The sequence below is a fragment of the Hypanus sabinus genome, chromosome 29 (genome assembly GCF_030144855.1).
Source record: "Hypanus sabinus isolate sHypSab1 chromosome 29, sHypSab1.hap1, whole genome shotgun sequence".
Lineage (NCBI taxonomy): Eukaryota > Metazoa > Chordata > Chondrichthyes > Myliobatiformes > Dasyatidae > Hypanus > Hypanus sabinus.
The window spans coordinates 13,918,479-13,937,653 of record NC_082734.1 but is presented as its reverse complement, the minus strand read 5'-3'; the positions used below and the strand labels follow the sequence as shown (position 1 = coordinate 13,937,653).

Genomic DNA, 19,175 nt, shown 5'->3' with positions numbered 1-19,175 from the left:
CTGGGGGTGGGGTGGGGGCTGCTAAGCAGGTGCTACATTTTGCCCAAGGGTGACCTGCAGGCTAGCAGAGGGGAGGAGCTCCTTAAAGCTGCCTTTGGCAGAGACATACTCCACCCGCCACCCAAAGTACTAAGTATATTGATTAGTAAGAGTATCTCAGGATAGGAGACTGGGGTTGAGAGCAAAAATACGTCAATCATGATCGAACGGCAGAGCAGGCTCAATGGGCTGAATGGCCTATTTCTGTTCCTGTTTTATGGTCTGACGGTGTTCAACCGTCTAGATCACTGATCCCAGCCAGCACAACTTCTTCTGCCTGCTAAGTGTTATCTGCAAACTCTCTCCAAGTTATTAACATATGGAATAAAATGCTGAACCATCTGTGCGACACCACAGGGAACATTATTTACCAGGCCCCACCAATCCGCAGCCTTCTCTTTTATCACCTGTACCACCCATTGGCTCCAGTATGGATCATTTTCATTTTCAGTCTGTTGAGTGAAAACTTACCAGGCTCCGATCACAAAAGGTTAGCCTTGTTTTTCTCCGCAGGCACAGCCAGACCTGGCAAAAGCTTCCAACGTTTTCCATTCCATTTCAGATTTACAGCTGTCACTCGGTTTTACGTGATGAAACGCCTTGTGGCATCCCATGCAGACTTTACCCAAACGAATAATAAATTAAATAAATGCCTTGGTGCGTTACCGTCACGAGAATGGAGGAAGAGTGAAAACCTTTGTCTTTTGTACCATCCATACAGATCATTTGATTAAGATGGAGATTAAGGTCAAGCGCCCCCACACCATTCGCCGGAAGTGGGACTTCCCAGCGGATAAGAATTTCAATTCCCATTCCGATATGTCAATCCAGGGTCTCCTCTTGTGCCAAGTTGAGGCCACCCTCAGGGCGGAGGGGAAACACCTTGTATTCCATCTGGAAAGCTGCCACTTGACAGTATGAATATCGATTTCTCCTTCTGGTGAGAAAACTCCACATCCCCTACCTTCCTATACTTTCCACTCTGACCTTTCACTTCTTCTCAGCTGCCTAAGACTCCACTGGGTCCCCTCCTCCTTCCCTTTCTCCCACGGTCCACTCTCCTCTCCTATCAGATTCCTTCCTCTCCAGCCCTTTACCTTTCCCACCCACCTGGCTTCACCTATCACTTTCCAGCTAGCCTCCCTCCTCCCACCCCCCACCTCTTTATTCTGGCATCTTCTCCCCTTCTTTCTCCATCCTGGTCTCGGCCCACAACGTCAACTGTTCATTAACTTCCACAGAGGCTGCCTGGCCTGCTGAGTTCCTCCAGCATTTTGTGCACGTTGCTTTGGATTTCCGGAACCTGCCGACTTCCTCGTGTTTGAGGTTAAGATTGGTTTGATTTGTCATACGTACATCGAAACATACAGAGGAACGTGCCGCCTGCGTCAACGACCAACGCTGTGCTGGGGGCAGCCCGCCAGCGTCACCTTGCTTCTGGTGTCTGCAGAGCTTTTGCCCGCAACTCACTAACGCTAATCTGTGCGTCCTTGGATGGGGGGAGGAAACCGGAACGGCCGACGGGGAAGTCCACCGCGGTCATGGGGAGAACGTACAAACTCCTTACAGAGAGTGAACCCTGGTCACTGGCGCTGTGACCTCTATGCGCAGGGTGGCGGTTAATGCGTCACTATTACGGCTCATGAGTTCGGAGTTCAGAGTTCAATTCCTACACCACCTGTAAGGAGTCTGTATGACCTTCCCATGATTGGTCAGGGCATGAAGGGATCTGGGGAAAAGGCAGGAGACTGGGGCCTTGAGGGAAAATGGATCAGCTGTGATGAAGTGGGAGAGCAGACTCGATGGCCCAAATGGCCTAATTCTGCCCCTATAATCTTGTGGTATTATGGCCCTCCTCGTGGAATGCACGGGTTTTCCCAAGAAGCTCTGATTCCCACCTGCAGTCCAAAGACGTACCAGGTAGGTTAAATGGTCATTGTAAATTGTACCGTGGTTAGGTTAGGGTTAATCCAGTTTGTTTGGGGGGGGGGGGTTGTTCCCTGATGTACTGTAAAATAAACAAACAAATAAGTAAATAGCGCTGAATAAAGTTTTATACTTGCAGAGAAAGTACAGGGCTGTCAGACCCCAAGGTACAAGGCCATAATGAGATTGACTGTTAAGTCTGGCGTCTATTACATTGAACTATGGAGCTGTTCAATAGTCTTATAATGGCGGATTAGAAACTATTCTTTAGTCTGGTGGTATGTACTTTCGGGCTTTGTCCAATGGGGGGATGAGCTCTTTCATTACGTTGGCTGCTTTACCGAGGCAGGGAGAAGTGCAGTGACAGCTCGCTGGAAGGCAGGCCGGTTTCCATGGTGCGCTCGCCCCTGTCCACAACGCTCTGCATTTTCACGCAGTCACAGGCAGAGCGGCCGTCACACTAAGCCAGGACGCACCTAAATAGGGCGCTTTTTACGGAGTATCAGTGGAAATTAGCCAGAGTCAAAGGGGACGTGCCGAATTTCTTTGGCCTCCTGAGGAAGTGGAGGGACTGGTGACCTCTCACCTATCTACAGACCCAGTTACTACTTTTAAAAATAATCCAATGGGTTAGGCCCCAGAAGAAGGCAATGGCAAAACACTTCTGCAAAAAAATTTGCCAAGAACAACCACGATCATGGAAAGACTACAATCGCCCACGTTATATGACACAGCACAAAACAAACGAACAAAGAAATAGGTGCAGCAACCATGGCCTTCCTTTCATTGGTGTCTGCTGACACTAATTAATTAATACTTGTCTGTCATTGGTTAGAGTTCCAACAGGTTTACCTCAATGTTTCTCTGACGAGGTTGAAGTTAACTCATTTCTACCTTTCTAAATAATCGATGATTACCAACCTTTACAATCCAAATGAAAATAGATGTGGACAATATAAACCCATGTGCAGTTTCCACTGATATTTTTAACACCTTAAGAAAGAAACTGGCAAATATCAGAGACTGGTCCTATTACTTTCACCAGTTTTATTTGTTTATATTTATCAAACCCATAAGTTTCCCCCCTTGGCTCATTTTTAATTTTCATTTTTATGTATTTATTGATTGAAATACAGCACAAAACAGGCCCCTCTTGCCCTTCGAGCTTCACCACCCAGCAGCCCTGCTGATTTAACAGGACAATTTACACTGACCAATTAACCTACAAACCAGTAGGTCTTTGGACTGTGGGAGGAACCCCACGGGGTCACTGGGAGAACATGCAAACCCCTTACAGACAGCAGAGAGAATTGAACCCAGGTCACCTGTACTGTAAAGCAGTGTGTACTAACCGCTACGCTACGGTGCCATTTCAGGTGAATGGCCTTGAAACATCAGGGAGGCAGAACACTGATTCTCTGAAGTATTTCTGGGAAAGGAGCCTTCTGCCATTAGCCAGCTCAATTGGTACCGTCAATCCTACCTCTCACCAATGACTGCACTGTCCTTTGCTGTGGCCAAGCAAGCCGAGGTTCCAAAGAGCAGTTGATCTTCTGAAGGTAACTAGGGGTGGACAATAAACAACTCACATGCCTCCCAGGAAGGAATGAACGATACAAACGCTCAGAGTCAGAATTGGGTTTAATAGTATCGGCTTATGTTGCGAAGGGTCTCGGCCCGAAATGTCGACTACTCTTTTCCAAAGATGCTGCCTGGCCTGCTGAGTTCCTCCAGCATTTTGTGTGTGTTTTTTCGATTTCCAGCATCTGCAGATTTTCTCTTGTTTGTTGTTGTGGTGAACTACATATACCTGTCTGGACATGCCCCCCCGCTGACTGCTCCTGTGGCTCCTCCCACTGACAGTGGCTCCTCCCACAGACCCCGGTATAAAGGCGATTGGGGACACCGCCCCGGCCTCAGTCTCCAGGATGTTGTGTGATGGTCACTTGCTGCTTGTTCTTTCTTCCAGTCAATAAAAGCCTATATCTTGCCTCACGTCTCTGAGAGTTATTGATGGTGCAACAGTTGTGAAGTTTGTTAACTTTACAGCAGCAGTACAATACATGAAAAGAAACAGTTACACTAAGTATATTAACAAAAAAACCCCACAGAAATACAAAATAAAGTAGTGAGGTAGTTTTCACGGGTTCAATGTCCATTTAGAAATTGGATGGCAGAGGGGAAGAAGCTGTTCCTGAATCACTGAGTGCATGTCTTCAGGCTTCTGTACCTCCTTCCTGACGTGTACAGGGGTTTTGAGATTTTGGGCTTTAAATTTTGGTTAATTTCTAGATTCTTGGAGCTTTATTAAAAGTTAAAGGGAAATTGTTCAGAATCAGAATCATACTTATTATTGTTGACTTACCCGGCGTGCAATGTTTTGTTTCTTCAGCAGCTGTTGAACACCACAGCACAAAAGCAGGCCTTTTGGCCCATTTATTGCATGCCTGAACAACTAATCTGCCTAGTCCCATCGACCTGCACTCGGACCATGGCCCTCCACACCCCTCCCATCCACGTACCTATCCAAACTTCTCTTAAACGTTGAAATGGAACCCGGATCCATCTGTAGCAGAGTGCAAAGATGCAAAATCACATAAAAATAGATAATGAGGCAGTGATCGTGGGTTGAAGGACATTGAGAAATCTGTCGGTGGAAGAGAAGAAGCTGTTCCTAGCATTGAGACTGGGTCTTCAAGCTCCTATAATCTCCTCTCCAATGGTTGTTATGAGAAGAGGGCATGTCCTGAATGATGGATTTAGTGGTTAATAAAAATTCAAGATCACATTAACTTAATGAAGTTTACTGCAGTCTTCCATGTCACTGTGGGGGGTTCTGATGTCCTCCCACATAGCAAAGAGGCTCTGGTAGATTTATTGAATACTGTAAATTAACTCTTAGCCTGCACCAGTTGCAAAAGGAATCAAACGTTCAAAGTAAGTATAAATTTTACAACCTTCAGGTTTGTATCCTTGCAGGAAGCCACGAAATAAGAAACTCAAAACGTAGACTATCAAACACCCAATGTGCAGAGAGAGAGAGAAAAAACGCAGTTAAGCAAGTACGTACGTTTCGAATGAAAGGGAGCCCAGAGCAGACCCAGCGCGTCAGCCTCAGCGGGTCAGGTCGTCGGAAAGCTCGCTGACACAAAGCCTGGAGCAGCTGGAGCAGGTCAATATCACGGGGAGTGGAGTAAACGTCACAGAGCAGCGAGCAGAACCGCCCCCCCCCCCCCCCGCCGTCTGGTCCCGACACCGTCCAGCCCGGCGTTTAAATTGTCCAAACACCGGCTACACCCCTCACACCAGGACACGGGCTCCACCGCGCCGATACGATAAAATCAAATCGGTGAGCATGTGTGACAGCCAACAAGCTGCAGGAAAAATAAGACAACAGGGCATGGCACTGATGGAATTGCTCCGCTGAGAGATAGCATGGAATTAAAGGGCTGAGTGTCCTCCTTTCCAATCATAATAAGCAAGCAATGGCTACCTTGCATATCTGAAAATCAAATGGGTTTGTCAGATGTTACATTCTGAAAGCTCACGTTGGATCTCTAAAGCAAAATGTAGAATTTGCAAGGCCAACTTTTAATGCCAGCACAAAGCTTGATAGGTGGGAAAGAAATATTTTCTAAATGGACATTTATTTTTTGGTCAAAACATAGAAGTCCATGCAAATGGATTAGATCCCAGAATGAGTACTGGAGGGAAATCTCTTGGGATAATTGGATCCTGCATTCGGAGTGGCGCAGGAAGGAGGGATTGGAAGCAAAGTAACACGGATGTAGGAAATTCAGAACCAAATCAGAGAATGGTAAAAATGATCAGCAGGCCAGGCAGCATCTGTGGAGGAGTGATATACAGCCTAGGTCTCAGATTAACAAACCTCTATCAGAGGACTGGAAATGAGAGAAGATGGAAATATTTTAAGTTGAGGAGAAGAGGACAAGTGGAGAGACCAGAAGAGATGTCCGGGATATGGAGCAGAGTAGCATGAATGTTACCTTAGCAACCTTGGTTCGATCTAATCACAGAACGCAAAGGTAAATATACCTTCTAACACTCCACAATCTCCACCGCTTCTTCGACCCCTGCCAACAATCCACAATTATTTTCTGATCCTGTATAATTTGGAACATGCTATTCTTTCAGGAGGTAAATCAGCGCAGAGCATCTATCTGACCCTTAATATAATTGCCTATTGCCGAGCTGAGCTGTAAAAATAATGCTGATTGCAGAATGCAAGATCGGGAGACAAATATTTATTTGTGCGTTTATCAGCACAAGGTACCTTATAACTCAAGGCATGAATATTCCTGCAGCTCATCGTTAAATGACCCAAAGCACTGCGGTTCTTAAACATCATACCCAGTACACGTTCCACTGCTAAACCATAAAATTGATATACTTTCCAGTCTTGTGCCAGAGGAATAAGAGAAAGGATTCAAAAGTCTACCCACAACCCTGCGATTTATGTTCCCTCAAAGGTGTGGATGTGCTGCTAGTGCACTAAAGAGCTTAAACTGCACACAAAAGGTTGTCACCCTCCACCTCGTTGGCATGCTAAGTATACTTCACAATTGTACACAATCACATTCCCTTTCCCGGTCGACAACGTGTCGTTTGTGATGCTTTGTCTGCAGATTTTAGAACTGGCTTATTTGCGCCGTTTTTATCGAAGAAATTATTCGGTGCGCACACGTTGTTGCTGCTGGGCAAAAAATTGCACAGCACAAGATTTTTTTGTGCACGCTGGTCATTACAACAATAGACAATAGGTGCAGAAGTAGACCATTCAGTCCTTCGAGCCTGCACCGCCATTCTGAGATCATGGCTGATCATCTACTATCAATACCCGGTTCCTGCCTTGTCCCCATATCCCTTGATTCCCCTATCCATAAGATACCTATCTAGCTCCTTCTTGAAAGCATCCAGAGAACTGGCCTCCACTACCTTCTGAGGTAGTGCATTCCAGACCCCCACAACTCTCTGGGAGAAGTTTTTTTCCTTAACTCTGTCCTAAATGACCTACCCCTTATTCTCAAACCATGCCCTCTGGTACTGGACTCTCCCAGCATCTGGAACATATTTCCTGCCTCTATTTTGTCCAATCCCTTAATAATCTTATATGTTGCAATCAGATCCCCTCTCAATCTCCTTAATTCCAGCATGTACAAGCCCAGTCTCTCTAACCTCTCAGCATAAGACAGTCCGGACATCCCAGGAATTAACCTCGTGAATCTACGCTGCACTTCCTCTATAGCAAAGATGTCCTTCCTTAACCCTGGAGACCAAAACTGTACACAATACTCCAGGTGTGGTCTCACCAGGGCCCTGTAACTTAGAGGGAATATTGCCTGCGTGATCGTTATCGATCTGTAACATAGGTTCGTGAGCATTTCCTCTCCAGTTTTAAGACCTCAGTTAATGAGTCCAATTGCATCAGTGTCAAAGTTTGAAAACGTGGCTGGTATTGAGTTATTCTCCGATCTTGGTGATTCATTTGCAAAAGTTTTATCACCATTATATGCTAAACCGACAGCGCCCTGATGACGTCTCCTCGTACAGCGACGAAACGTTTGCAAATGAGCTGCCGAGATCGGGGAACAACTCAACCCGACCCTTCAACCAGGCGTGCAACACATTTTCAGAACTGTTTGAAAATGTTCCTGTTTTCGCGACGTTAAATCTATTGTTGTCACTCTCCTTTGCTCCTCTGCTCATGTCTTAGTGCGTTCAGCACAGAAGCAGGAAGATATAAAAGCTGTCATTCAGAAAAATCGAACAATAAAGACCAACCAAGATGTCAGCCGCATTTCGGTAGAGCTGTGTGTGCAGTCAGTGTTAACCAGATCTATAATGTGAAAGGGATGTACAGTTGCTCATTGTTGGCAGAATAATTTGATTGTGCATGGTATGATATCAAGTTAAGTCAAGTCAAGTCACTTTTATTGTCATTTCGACCATAACTGCTGGTACAGTACACAGTAAAAATGAGACACTTTTTCAGGACCGTAGTGTTACATAACACAGTACAAAAACTAGACTGAACTACGTAAAAAACAACACAGAAAAAAAGACTACACTAGACTACAGACCTATCCAGGACTGCATAAAGTGCGCAAAACAGTGCAGGCATTACAATAAATAATAAACAAGACAATAGGGCAGTAAGTTGTCAGTCCAGGCTCTGGGTATTGAGGAGTCTGATAGCTTGGGGGAAGGAACTGTTGTATAGTCTGGTCGTGAGAGCCTGAATGCTTCGGGGCCTTTTCCCAGACGGCAGAAGGAGAAGAGTTCGTATGAGGGGTGCGTGGGGTCCTTCATAATGATGTTTGTTTTGTGGATGCAGTGTATAGTGTAAATATCCGTAATGGCGGGAAGAGAGACCCTGATGATCTTCTCAGCTGACCTCACTATCCGCTGCAGGGTCTTGCGATCCAAGATGGTATAATTTCCGAACCAGGCAGTGATGCTCAGGATGCTCTCAATACAACCCTGTAGAATGTGATGAGGGTAGTGGGTGGGAGATGGACTTTGCTCAGCCTTCGCAGAAAGTAGAGACGCTACTGGGCTTTCTTTGCTATGGAGCTGGTGTTGAGGGACCAGGTGAGATTTTCCGCCAGGTGAACACCAAGAAATTTGGTGCTCTTTATGATCTCTACCGACGAGCCGTCGATGTTCAGCGGGGAGTGGTCGCTCCGTGCCCTCCTGAAGTCAACAACCATCTCTTTTGTTTTGTTCACGTTCAGAGACAGGTTGGTGGCTCTGCGCCAGTCCGTTAGCCGCTGCACCTCCTCTCTGTAAGCTGACTCGTCGTTCCTGCTGATGAGACCCACCACCGTTGTTTCATCTATATATAAACCAACATTGTATCAGTTGGTGGAGTGCTGCCCTGTCCAGTATTCTGTCTTTAGGAAGAGGTAAAGCTTGAAGGTCTGATTGCCTTCTCGGTGAGGAGCACAGAAAGACATGAACAGAGGACAATCTGAACATGCTGGAAGTCCAAAGCAACACAGATGAAATGCTGGAGGAACTCGGCAGGTCAGTGACTACGCAGAAAGTTTGAAGTTAATAACTCATCTCCTTCTACCTTAGGCCATGAACATCAATCACCCCGAATAGTTATTAACTTCAAACTTTCTGCATAATCACTCAAAGAGTTGAACTGCACGTGCATGTAACGAGAGCTGTATAACTCATCTCCTTCTACCTTAGGCCACAAACTTATCAATCACCCATTTGTGGACTTTCTGGAGGTCCAAGATCCATATGCTCCACGACCGCTGGACTATGTATGTAAATGTAGGAGGGGACTATGTTGAAAAATAAATGTGCTGGGTTTTCTGAAATTGACTCCTTCTATCTTAGGCCACGACCTTATCAACCACTCCTCGTACGTTCACTGTGAAATGGAGAGACCTCTTTCTCCCTCATTAGGGGGAAAGAGAGAGCCTGTGGGATGTCAAATACCGGGTGAACGAGTCGTCTTTGGGGTTCTGCAAGTCTGTGTCTTTACTGACGCTTTGCTGCACGCTTGAGTGTTCAGTGGGGGGGGGGGTCATTGCTTTTTTTTGCTGGTGGGAGGGGAGCTGGGGGGGGCAGCTTTGGGGTTCTAACGTTTAAGTGTCATTCATTCTTTGGGGGCGCTCCTCTGTTTTCGTGGATGGCTGCGAAGGAAAAGTATTTCAGTACGTATATCGTTTGCGTTTCTCTGACGTTAAATGTCACCTTGAAACCTTTGTTTCTTGGGTAATTCCCCACCCAATTCCGATTCAGATTTATTCATCCCGCAATCACTGAAACACTCCGTGGAATGTGTTAGCCACCAACACAACCCAGGGGTGCGCTAGGGGCAGACCACGAGTGTCACCACCCATTCCGCCACCAGCCTAGCGGTGTCCTCAAGGCTCAGCAGGACAAAAGAGGAAACAGCAAAACAAGCCCCTTTCCTCCCTCCCTCCCGCCCGCACACACGGGCAGTCCTCCAACTTCAGGAGAGGCCGCTGGTCTGCCAGGCTTCGGCCATCGGGGTCCGAGGTAAAGCTGGCGGTTTACCACCTCTACGCGTAAGACCTTGTCTCCTTCAAGATGTCTCCATCAGATTCCCAAGATTCCTGGCATCTGTGCCCTCATGTGTGAGAGACGGGGAGGCCGGTCTGTTCCTTGTGCCTCGGCTGGAGGCAGCATCAGAGTTTATTGAAGTCTTCCCTCCATGTTCCAGGCCTGGTCCTAGACGATACCACAGAGTGAGTACCATCACCAGTATCCCCCCCGCCACCTCCGCCCCCAAGGCCGATTAGGGATGTGTATTAAATGCTGGCCTTGCCGCATCCTGGGAACCAATACAAAATGGCTGGAATTAGTGAGTGGTATCGCTCACATTGCAGAGGAGAAAAACGCCTTCCTGTGAGGAGACTCCTGCAAATATTGACACATTCCAAAGCACAGCTTCAGATACCAAAAGCAATGCAAGCTTTATTCTCGCTGCAGCGTCTGACATTTGTGTAAAGCAGTAAAATATTGCTGGAACATGATGACACAGAAAGATACTGCAATGATAGACACACAAAGCAGGAGCCCTTATCCTCTACTAAGATAGGATAAGCCTATTTTGAAAACCAGAATAATTTTAAGTGAATCAGACATCGTCTCTGTTTCCAATCACATTAAAATCTTATGAATTCAGCTCAAGAGCAGCCAATTCTTAGGTCTCAGTTTCTCACTGGCATTAAGGCACCATGGCGTCAAACGGTTAGAATACTGGAGGAAGTGGTCAGGTCAGGTACAATAATTAGTAACTCACACAAAATGCTGGAGGAACTCAGCAGGCCGGGCAGCATCTATGAAAAAGAGTAAACAGTCGACGTTTCGGTCCGAGACCCTTCTCCGGGACTGATTAAAGGTCCGAAACGTCGACTGTTAACTCTTTTCCACAGATGCTGCCTGACCTGCTGAGTTCCTCCAGCATTTTGTGTGTGTTGCTTTGGGCTACCAGCATCTGCAGATTTTCTCGTGTTTATGACAATAATTAGTGGTTGGTTCCGGGTGTTGTGTCTCTGGACTCACTATCATACTGAATGTTGACTCTTTGCATGATTTGTGATTTTCTCCTCTCTCTGTGCATTAGGTGATAGTCGGTCTTTTTAAAAATGGGTTACTTTGTTCTGTGGCTGCCTGTCAGGAGACAAATCTCAAGGTTGTATAATTCATACAAACTTTGATAAATAAATGCACTTTGAACTTCTGGTTTATTATTGTTAAGCGTACAATTATTCCAAACATAAGTAAAACATGGAAGTAAAATCATAACAGAATACTGTGTTATGACAGTATTGACAACTGGTTTAAGCTCATCACACACACCAAGTACAGTGAATTATTTTCACCCATGCCACTTAGACAGATTGATCCAAATGTAATAACGTTGAGGTTGTACAAAGGCAAAAGTAAAGTCAAAATGCAGAATATAGTGGAACAGTTATAAGAAATCTGTCTTTGGGCCTGGTGGTGTCTATTTTATAAGAAATCTGTCTTTGGGCCTGGTGGTGTCTATTTTATAAGAAATCTGTCTTTGGGCCTGTTGGTGCCTATTTTATAAGAAATCTGTCTTTGGGCCTGTTGGTGCCTATTTTATAAGAAATCTGTCTTTGGGCCTGGTGGTGTCTATTTTATAAGAAATCTGTCTTTGGGCCTGTTGGTGCCTATTTTATAAGAAATCTGTTTTTGGGCCTGTTGGTGCCTATTTTATAAGAAATCTGTCTTTGGGCCTGGTGGTGTCTATTTTATAAGAGATCTGTCTTTGGGCCTGGTGGTGCCTATTTTATAAGAGATCTGTCTTTGGGCCTGTTGGTGCCTATTTTATAAGAAATCTGTCTTTGGGCCTGTTGGTGCCTATTTTATAAGAAATCTGTCTTTGGGCCTGGTGGTGTCTATTTTATAAGAAATCTGTCTTTGGGCCTGGTGGTGTCTATTTTATAAGAAATCTGTCTTTGGGCCTGGTGGTGCCTATTTTATAAGAGATCTGCCTTTGGGCCTGTTGGTGCCTATTTTATAAGAAATCTGTCTTTGGGCCTGGTGGTGTCTATTTTATAAGAAATCTGTTTTTGGGCCTGTTGGTGCCTATTTTATAAGAAATCTGTCTTTGGGCCTGGTGGTGTCTATTTTATAAGAGATCTGTCTTTGGGCCTGGTGGTGCCTATTTTATAAGAGATCTGTCTTTGGGCCTGTTGGTGTCTATTTTATAAAAGATCTGTTCGAGTGTCTTACAAAATTGGGATGAACACTGTCTTTGAGCCTGGTTCTGTGTATTTTCAAGCTTCACTAACTTTTCTGCCCAAGGGAAGAGAAGGAAGAATGAGTGACATTGGAGGGATCTTTAATTGTGTTGGCTGCCTTCCTGAGGCAGTGAGAAGGGTAGATGGAGTCAGTCAAGGTGAGGCTGGTTTCCATGATAGGTTAGGCTGCTTTGACAGCCGGCTGCAACTCTTGGAGTCTTGGGCAGAGCAGTTGCCATGTTGAGCTGTGATGGCATCTGGATAGAATACAAATTGGTGATGGCATCGGGGACATGCTGAACTCTGTTAGTCTGAGGAAGTGGACGCGCTGGTGTGTGCTTTTTTGTCTATAACATCCATGTGGTTGGACCAGGACAATCTCTTGGTAACTAGGTAGTTCCTATACCTGGGAACTTTGAAGCTCACAGCCATCTCCCCCTCAGCACCATTGAAACATTCAGCGGGAGGGCATATACTCTATCCCACTTCCTGAAGTCAATTACTGGATTTCACCTTCCAGTAAACAAATTTCCACCCTCCTCCTCACTTCCCCTATTCCCCACTCTGCCCTTTTACCTCTTCTCACTCACCCACTGGGTGCTTCCCTTTCTCCTGAGGTCCACTCTCCTCTCCTATCAGATTCCTTCCTCTCCAGCCCTTGACCTTTCCCACTCACCTGTCACCTTCCAGCTAGCCTCCTTCCCCTCCCCCAGCCTTGTTAATCTGGCCCCTTCCCCCTTCCTTCTCGAAGGGTCTCCTGGCTCATCTTCTCCATAGACGCCGCCTGACCTGCTGAGCTCCCCCAGCATTCTGTCTGTGTTGCTTTGGACTTCCAGCATCTGCAGACCTCCCCCAGTTTGTGTTACCAGTTCTTCGGTTTTGCAGACACTGAGGGAAATGTGGTTGTCATGACACCATTCCACTAGGGTCTCTAGCTCCTTCCTGCACTCCGGCTTGTCACTGTTTGAGATCCAGACACTGTGGTTGTGTCACCTGCAGATCTGCAGACAGAGCCGGGAGTTCAGCCTGGACACACAATCTTGAGATCCATAATTACATTCCTGCCACTGTCTGCAAAGAGTTTGTACGTTCTTCCCTGCGGACCGCGAGGGTTTGTTCCGGGTGTTTCCTACAGTCCAAGGATGTACCAGTTGGTAGTTATAATTGGTCATTGTAATTTGTCCCATGATAGGCTGGATTAAATTGGGGGTTGCTGGGCAGCCTAGCTCGAGGGCTGGAAGGGCCTGTTCTGTGCTGTACCTCTGAATAGATATATAGATAGGAAAATAAATAATTAGATAGATAAATAGATAGATAAAATCGAGGTTAGAGGTGTAATCGGATGCACATCATCTCTGGCAGGGTCCGCAGGCCATTACTTTCTACAAAGCGAAACCCAACATCATGAATGGCAACAATGCCTCACTCCCAGATGAGCTCAACATCTTTTATGTTTGCTTTGAAAGGGAGAATAAAACTACAGCTGTGAGGATGCCTGCAGCACTGTGATCTCTGTCTCGGAGGCCATCGTCAGGCTGTCTTTCAAGAGGGTGAACCTTCGCAAGAAGACAGGCCTCGATGGAGTCCCTGGTAAGACACTGAAAACCTGTGCCAACCAGCTGCCAGGAGGTTCAAAGGCATTTTCAATCTTCTCATCGCTTCAGTCAGAAATTCCCACCAGCTTCAAAAGTGTAACAATTATACCAGTGCCCAAGTAGAGCAGGGTGAGCAGCCTTAACAACTATTGTCCAGCAGTCCACGGTGATGAAGTGCTTTGAGAGGTAGGTTATGGGCCACATTATGGTTAGAATTTGTGGATGGAATTAACTTCTGTCTCAGCAAGGACCTGGACCCAGTGCAACTTGAACTATCTCCTCAACGGGTCTAGACACCTTTTCTGGTTGGCTGCCAGCGACTAGTGACCTGTGTTAGGACCGGTTCTTTTTATGTTAAATGTCAATACTCTGGATGATGGAATTGTTGGCTTTGTTGCAAAGTTTGCAGATGATAAGAAGATAAATGGAGGGGCAGGTAGTTTTGAAGAAGTAGAGAGGCTACAGGAGGACTTAAGATAGGAGAATGGGCAAAAAAGTAGAGATGGAATACAGTGTCGGGAAATGTGTGATCAGGCACTTTGGTAGAAGAAATGAAAGGGTTGGCTATATTCTAAATGGAAAGAAAATACAAAGCAACAGAGGCACAAGGAGACTTGGGAGTCCTTGTGCAGGATTCCCTAAAGGTTAATTTGCAGGTTGAGTCGGTGGTGACAAAGGCAAATGCAATGTTAGCATTCATTTCAAGGGGACTAGAATATAAAATCAAGGATGTAATGCTGAGGCTTTATAAAGGACTGGTAAACATTGAGAGCAGTGCTGGGCCCCTTATCTTAGAAAGGATGTGCTGACACTGGAGAGGATTCAAAAGTTCACAAAAATGATTCCAGGATTGAATGGCTCGTCACATGAAGAGTGTTCGATGGCTCTGGGCCTGGATTCCCCAGAGTCCAGAAGAATATGGGGGGACCTCATTGAAACCTCTCGAATGGTGAAAGGTCTTGATAGAGTCAATGTGGAGAGGATGTTTCCTATGGTGGGAGAGCCTAAGATCAGAGAAGATCATCCTTTTAGAATGAAGATCAGGAGGGATTTAGAATGGCGAACCTGTGGAAGTCATCGACACAAGTCTTTATGTCTATTTAAGGCAGAGGTTGATAGATTCTTGATTGTTCGGGGCATGAAGGGATACGGGGAGAAGGCAGGAGATTGGGGCTGAGAGGAAAATGGATCAGCCATGATGAAATGTTGGAGCAGATTCGATGGGCCAAATGGCCTAATTCTGCCTATATCTTACAGTGTTGCGGTCTATGGTGGACGCAATCTTATTGGCTCTTCACACGGGCTTGGAATACCTGGAAAATATAAATATCAGATTGCTGCTTACTGACTACAGCTCAGCATTTAACACGATCGTTCCTATAGCTCTGATTGAAAAGCTCCAGAACCTGGCATCTGAACCTCCCTCTGCAATTGAATCTCCGCCTTCCTAACCAGAAGACCACAATCTGTGTGGACTGGAAATATCATCTCCTCCTCGCTGACGATCAACACTGGTGCACCTCAAGGACGTGTGCTTAGCCCACTGCTCTACTCTCTCCACACACATGACTGTGTGGCTAGGCACAGCTCAAGTGCCATCTATAAATTTGCTGATGATACAACCATTGTTGGTAGAATCTCAGGTGGTGATGAGGGGGCGTACAGGAGTGAGATATGCCAGGTTGTTGAATGTCGCAGCCACAAACCTGCACTCAGCATCAGTAAGACCAAAGAGCTGACTGTGGACTTCACAAGGGGTAAGACAAAGGAACACACACCAATTCTGACCAATAGATCGCTTAGAAGTGGAAAGAGTGAGCAGTTCCCTGGGTGTCAATATTTCTGAGGACTTAACCTGTACACAACATGAAAAAAGGCACAACAGCAGCTACATTCCATTAGGTGTTGGAGGAGATCTTGTGTGTCACCAAAAACGCTCTCAAACTTCTACGGATGTGCTGTGGAGAGCATTCCGACTGGCTGCTTCACCGTTTGGTGTGGGTGGGGGGGGGGGGGCTACTGCACAAGATCAAAGTCAGCTGCAGAGAGTTGTAAAATTAGTCAGCTCCATCATGGGCAGTAATCGCCGTCGTATCCAGGACAACTTCAAGGAGTGATGCCTCAGAAAGGCGGCGTCCATCATGAAGGTCCACCACCCAGGTCATGCCTTGTTCTCATTGCTGCCATCAGGGAAGGAGGTACAGAAGGTACACACTCAATGATTCAGGAACAGTGTCTTCCCCTCCGCCACCCGATTTCTAAACGGACATTAAACCCATGAGCACTACCTCACTACTTTTTATTTTGATATTTGCACTATTACTTATTTTAACTATCTAATATATATATACATATGTAACATCCAGGTTCATGTTTTTACTGCTATGCTGTAGGTATTTCATTTAGCGGTTCTGTAAGGGCAGGCTGTTCTGCTTTCAGTCTGTTTGGGTTATTGTTGAAGATAAGGGATGTTGAGGAATGTGTGCCATTCGGTTAGGATGGTGGAACTGGGAGAAGGTTTGAGGGAACACCTGGTGGGGGGGGGGGAGAGGTTCCGTAAGGGACACTAAGGTTGTTTTTTTTTTTGTTCAGCAGGAGAGGAAGAGAAAAGACTTTGGAAAGAACTGATTTGGGATTTGGCCCGGCGCAGAACCGTGATTCGATGGAGTAAGAATCCCGGGAAGACTTGAGTTCCAAATTGTGTACGTTTGACTGTCAGTTATAATGGTCCCTTTTTTGTGTGTTTTTTTTTTCTTTTCTTTACTAACCCTTCAGTGAGGATTCATAAACATAACTCCTTCAGTCGTATGCCGTGTGCTGCCTGTTATTCCTTGGCACTGCGCTGCATCCACCCAAACCGGATTTTGGGGGTGGGAGGGTCACCTCAATCTCACAGGTTTACCGTGACTGGAGTGCGTCTTGCCTAGACTTACACAGCCCAGGAAACCAGCGGCGTTTCATATGCACTGTAATTCAGAGGGATCTTTTTATTATCATGTATCGCAATGTACTGCTGCCACAAAGTCAACAAATTTCACGACTTATGCCGGTGATATTAAACCTGATTCTGGTTCCGAAACAAGTAAATAGATAGATAGATGTTAGATAAATAAATAAGATTGTTTGACAGATAGATGGACTGGAAAGTTTTACAGGGATATAGGCAAAATGCAGGCAAATGGGTCTGTCTTAGATGGACATCTTGGTTTGTATGGACCAGTTGGGCTAAAGGGCTTATTTTATGCTGTATAATTCTATGTCTCTAAGTATTGGTAGCATTTTGCATGTAATACCGAACTGAAATATCAATAACATAATATAATTTGTGTGGAAACTGCAGTAAGTTGAGAAGATTGAAGAACTAGCCAGCCATTAGAGGCTGTGGGTCCTTGACATATGGTGGAAATAATTTTTAGTGTGGTAATTTGATATGCCTGCACTGTGCTGCTGCCGCAGAACTACATATTTCATGATTCATGTCAGTGCCAATAAACCTGATTCTGAAACGGCAAGGCAGTCAGTGAAGAGCAAGTGTAGGTTCGGGACGGGGTGGGAGATGGGGGGGTGGGTTTCTGGTGTTCCCTCTGCCACAGATCTGCAGGGATCCCAAGCTATGCAGTCCAACACCAACACACCTGATTTGGAAGGGATCCAGGAATGAGTGTGGGTGAATAAAATTTGTGGTTATGTGTGCGTGCCTGCAAAGGCTAGCAGGGTCACGGCACCACGGAAAGAGATAGGGACCAACGGCATTATTTTTTTCCCTTTCGACCTTCAGCTCAGTGCCCAGAGCAATCCCACTTTCCATCGACGCTGCCCGACCTGCTGAGTTCCTCCGGCGTTACGTTGCTCGGATTTCCAGCGTCTGCAGATTTTCTCCCGTTTGCAATCCCACTTACACCGGATCGGATGGGAATGGCCACGCCTGGCTCCCTCCTTCACTTCCAGCCAGTGGAAGTTGTCCTAGGACAGGAGACTGCTCCTGATGTACCACCTCAACTAATGCCCTTCCCTGTCGTGACCTCACACCTTCCCCTGGCTCCTCTTTTTGGCTCTACTCAAGCGGAAATTTTTCATGAGCTCGATCACCAACTGCGCTGCCCTAATCCGCAGTAAACAGCCGGTTTTCCAGGCTGCTGTTTATAAAATATACTTGACAATTTTTGCATACTATGCACGACAGCTCTTTCTCCCAGGTGATGGAATTTACCTCCGTATCCAATATTAACTCAGCTGTTCTCTGTCTCTTCCGAAAGTGCCAATGACACAGTTCCAGACAGGAGAAAATCTGCAGATGCTGGAAATCCGAGCAACGCACACAAAACGCTGGAGGAACTCAGCAGGCCAGGCAGCAGCTATGGAAAAAAGCACAGTTGACATTTTAGACTGAGGGGGTCCTGCCTGTGGTGAACTATGTGCCTGTCTGGAAACACCCACTGCTGACTGCTCTTGTGGCTCCTCCCACAGACCCCTGTATAAAGGTGATCGAGGCCTGAGCCCGGCCTCTCAGTCTCCAGGATGTAGTATGGTGGTCACTCACTGCTTGTTCCTTCTTCCAGTCAATAAAAGCCGATACCTCGCCTTTACGTCTCGGAGTGAGTTATTGATGGTGCATCACTGCCGAAGGGTCTCGGCCTGAAACGTTGACTGTACTCTTTTCCGTAGACATTGCCTGGCCTGCTGAGTTCCTCCAGCATTTTGTGAAGGAAGCAGTTCCTTTGCATTTCACAGCTGGAACACCAACTTTATTGTATTCTCTCACACACACACAACCACCCGTCTACAACCTAAAACTAGTCCTGCTTCTCTTACCCTCCCAGATCTTCCAGGTTCCCCTTACCTTCTTTATGAGGTGCACCCACACCAGAGTAACACACAGAAAATGCCGGAGTAACTCAGCATGCCAGGCAGCATCTATGGAAGTGAATAAACAGTCAACGTTTAGGGCGGAGATGCTTCAGGAAGGGGGAAGATGCCAGAATATAAAGGTGGGATGGGGGGATGAGAAAGAGGATAGCTAGAGGTGATCGGTGAAGCCAGGTGGATGGGAAAGTTCAAGGGTTGGAGAAGAAGGAATCTAATAGGAGAGGAGAGTGGACCAGAGGAGAAAAGGAAGGAGGAGGGGACCCAGGGGGAAGCGATAGGCAGGTGAAAACAGGCAAAAGATCAGAGAGGGGAATAGAGGAAGAGGGGAAGGTGGAGGGATTTGTTTACCGGAAGGAGAAATCGGTGTTCTTGCCATCAGGTTGTAGGCTACCCAGACGGAATATAAGGTGTTGTTCCTCCACCCTGGGGGTGGCCTCATCTTGACACAAGAGGAGGCCATGAATCAACA

General features: G+C 46.2%; 1 long non-coding RNA gene across 5 annotated transcripts in view; it reads left to right on the top strand.

The window, feature by feature from the left end:
• LOC132383022 (uncharacterized) overlaps positions 1 to 18,626 on the top strand; it is a 36,988-nt gene extending 18,362 nt beyond the window's left edge. Inside the window, exons 3-5 of one of the 5 annotated variants that reach the window (XR_009508526.1) lie at positions 13,712 to 13,835; positions 16,436 to 16,542; positions 18,097 to 18,626. This is a non-coding gene — a long non-coding RNA (uncharacterized LOC132383022). Of the gene's footprint in view, positions 1 to 3,728; positions 3,957 to 13,711; positions 13,836 to 16,432; positions 16,543 to 18,096 lie in introns of those variants that run through there. The other 4 variants (XR_009508528.1, XR_009508529.1, XR_009508530.1 and 1 more) reach the window with 4 other exon arrangements.
• The last annotated feature ends 549 nt before the right edge of the window (positions 18,627 to 19,175 follow it).